Consider the following 4,120-nt stretch of genomic DNA (forward strand, 5'->3'; position numbering starts at 1 on the left):
AAGTTGAAGGCTCCAGACTTTCCTTTGGGTTTAATTCTAGATGTCCTTTTCTTCATGCACACATGAATAAATGGGAAAATTATTTCTATTAGCTAGATCTCCCATTTAAGCAGAAACGCAATTGTCATGGTACCTAAATATTGCATGTACACGCTCTAACTCAATTTTCTCAACATTATTTAGATGTGCTCAGTGCTTAAATCTGATAGGAAGACTTCCCACCTGTACCAATTAACCCTACCCTGAAGCTTTGTTAAACCTAGATGTCCTTGAATATTGTCTTGTTCTCTTCTGTACTGTTCATCTGAGTTAGTGTGAATTTCTTCCTAGAAATTATTTGTAATCTAAAAACTGTATCACTCTGTCCCTATTTTTTTAAATTTTAATTTCTCACAAGCTACAAATGGATTTTCCAATTTAAGCATATGACAAAAAGTACACCCCTTCACAGCATACTTTCCCTTTTTCTCTCTTATTTCACTTACACCAGTCACTGTAGTTGTTAACTGGAAAGACAATTTTTGATGAATAAGGGCCTCGATACGCTCAGGTGGAACTACATATGACTCTAACACTAGCTGCTGAGTTTACAGTATGCATCAAGTCAAAAAATGTGCTATGAAATATCCAGGGAATGTCATACTCTCTCCCAGGTGAGAATTAAATATCAGTAAAGAAGATACGGGGAAAATCTATACCCAGCATCATCATAACTGGGATTATTTTTAACCACAGTGTCATGTTGGACCTATTATAACCCATGCTATCTAAATATGCTCAGCATGAGAACCAATGCAAAATTTAATTTTATCTATTAGGAAGCATTTAATAGGATTTCCCACAGGAATCATAAAATAGTTTGGGTTGGGATGGACCTTTAAAGGTCATCTAGTCGAGTCCTCCTGCAGTTAGCAGGGACATCTTGAACTAGATCAAGTTGCTCAAAGCCCCATCCAACCTGACCTTGAATGTTTCCAGGGATGGGGCATACACAGCCTCTCTAGGCAATCTGTTCCAGTGCTTCACCACCCTCATGGTAAAAAATTTCTTCCTTATATCTAGTCTGAATCTACCCTCTTTTAGTTTAAAGCCATTACACCTTGTCGTATCACTACAGGCCCTACTAACAAGTCTGTCCCCAGTCATAAAATCGTAGACAGGTTTGGGTTGGAAAGGACCTTTAAAGATCATCTAGTCCAACCTCCCTGCTATGGGCAGGGACATTATTCACTAGATCAGGGACAAAAGAGTGCTGTCTGAAAGCAACCAGATCTAATAGTCAGAACAGCAGAGCACAGAGGGGTTTCTTCTCGAGCCCTTAAGATACTGGGAGTGTTTCCCTGGGGAGTTTGTCACCTGGACAGTGACCTTCACTGTCTTCTCCATTTCAGAAGATCCAGAATCTTGTCAAAACAGCAGAGTATCTGTGCAGCTGGATTTTCTTTGGTACACATAGTCTGAAAACATATATATATATATGAATCTCACTGTGCTTATGTGGCTCCCTTTCTATTTATTAGAGGATTTAAAACTGGGAGAAATGGTTGATACACCAGATGTGTGCATAGCCATACAGAGGGACCTCTAAAGATTGGATAAATTGGCCAACAGGAACCTCATGCAGTTCAACAAAGGGAAGTGCCAAGTCCTGCCCCTGGGGAGGAATACCCCATGCATCAGTACAGGCTGGGGGTCAAACACCTTGAAAGCAGCTGTGTAAAAAACACTTGGGGTCCTGGTGGGCAACAAGTTGACTAAAAGCTAGGAAGATGTCCTTGGAGCAAAGCAGGCCAACAGCATCTTGTGCTGCATTAGAACTGCCAGCAGGATAAAGGAGGTGATCTTCCTCCTCTGCTCACCACTTGAGACACAGCTGAAGTGCTGGGTTCAGTGTGGGGCTCCCTGATACATGAGAGACTTGGACTTACTAGAGCAAGTCCAGCGAAGGACCATTAAGATCCTGAAGGGCTTGAAGCATGTTACATCCAGGGAGAGGCTGAGAGAGCTGGGACTGTTCAGCCTGGCAAGAGAAGGCTCAGAGGGATCTTATCAGTGTGTGTAAATACCTGGTGGGATGGTGTAAAGGAGGCAGAGATGGATTCTTTCCAGCAATATCCAGTGATAGGACAAGAGGAAATGGGCACAAATGGAAATACAAGAAATTCTCTTTAAATATATGTGAGGTTAATTACACACTGGAACAGGTTGCCCAGAGAGGCTGTGGCTTCTCAGTTCTTGGAGATATTCACAACCCAACTGGACACAATTGTGGGCAACCTGCTTAATTGATCCTGCTTTGAGCAGGGGTTTATGACTAGATGATCCCCAGGGGTCCTCACCGAACTCAGCCACGCTTTGATTCTCCAGTTCTAAGTGTTTTTCTCTTTTCTGTAACTCCAGCCTGGTTTTTGGCTCTCATACCACGCTGGAGTGTAAATACTTACAGACACAGTGCAGTTTAAGTTTATTCCATGTCTTCAAAATTACAGAATTAGCTCTGCTGTTCATATTGTATCTATATTTTCCAAGTCACTTAATGTCTTTGTTAAAGCAAAGCAATACTGCATTTGTCACACTGTGGTGCACTAACTAACTATTTTAAATTGGTGATGTTCGCTGAAGAAAGTGCTAAGATGACTACTTTTTCTGGACTGAAACAGTAGAGAAAAGCACATATTTGCAAGACGAAAAGCATGTTAATAGAGACCTGTTTACGACAACACATAATATGAACTGATGATTAACCAGGCTTGCACATATGGCAAATGAAAATTATATACAAAATCAAAATTCATGCATACATCTATAAAGATAAATTGAGCACTGTGTGGTTCTAGGGACGTATTTCTCCTTCCTTTTGGAAAATGTCTACTTCACTTTGAATGATAACATAATGTAACTACAAAGCAGCACTAAAAGTAGCGCTGTTCTGAAAGTCCAAGGATGCAGGCACAGATTTAAAGCAGTAGTCTAAAAAAGATGAATAAAAACTCCCTCTTCTCTCCCACTACCACCATGTAAATTCAGCTAGTACAAGGTGTAATCTTACATCATGTAATACCGTTGTGCATGAACAGTCTCTCCCTCTTTTATGTTTCAACAAAGACTGAACCTGCTTCTGGACACTGCCCTTTATTAGTGAAGTCCAGAAGTAAAGACAGAAAATAGGAGATTTATGACAATATTTTTTTATGCTGGAATCAAAACTTCTTACAGAGATTTTCACCAGAAAATTTTTCAAATTCATCTTTGGTTACCATAGTCCTGATTGCAATAATGAAGATAAAAACGTGTAAACATAAAACCCAGAAGCTTGGAAATGCTATATGAAGGAAATGAGACAAGTGATGGCTCAATCTTCCCGATGCTTTGGAAACCTCTATGTTAATGCAAGAAGTGTGGGGAAGAAACAAGAGAAGCTGAATAAGAATTCTTAATAAGCACTTAATGACTAGCACTACAGAAGTTTACTAAAGTAGACACTTTACTGCAATGAAAAAGGCTATCATGTTCACATATGACACTTGTTTTGAGATCCAAATTTGGGAAGTTATCCTTGCCAGAAGTCTGGGAACTTGAACATGGGTGTTAAAGACGTTAGTGTCCATCTCAGATGATTAAATTATTTTTGCAGTTTAAACCCAGACAGCAGCCAAGCACCACACAGCCGCTCACTCACCCTCCCCTGCCCAGGGAATGGGGGAGAGAACTGGTGGGGTGGGTGCAGTGGAAAGAACTTTTGTGGACAAATACCACAATTATCCAAGGCACAACACAAGGTAATAATGGAGATTTACACTACCCAGGCAATCTTTAAAAAGAGAACTAATGCAGTACAACATGGATTAATACAGAAGTTATGGTAGAGATAAATATTACAGATGTACCTACAGGAGGCAGCAAAAAGCAATCAGGGCAAAGGTTGTTGTATGTTTAATGAGTAGAGAGGAATTTCCATAGGCCATGGTGAAATGCAGCTTGGATGACAATGATCATGGTATGGCAAGATTTAATGAAAATTAGGAAAGGAAGGAAGCTGGATAGCAGAATGGAAACAAATAGACTTTAAGAAAACTGAGTTCAATAGGTTCAACAAATCCCTAGGTAAGAGCTCATATGA

Source organism: Tyto alba, unplaced genomic scaffold (assembly GCF_018691265.1).
Source record: "Tyto alba isolate M040663 unplaced genomic scaffold, T.alba_DEE_v4.0 Super-Scaffold_17, whole genome shotgun sequence".
In the NCBI taxonomy this organism is placed as follows: Eukaryota; Metazoa; Chordata; class Aves; order Strigiformes; family Tytonidae; genus Tyto; species Tyto alba.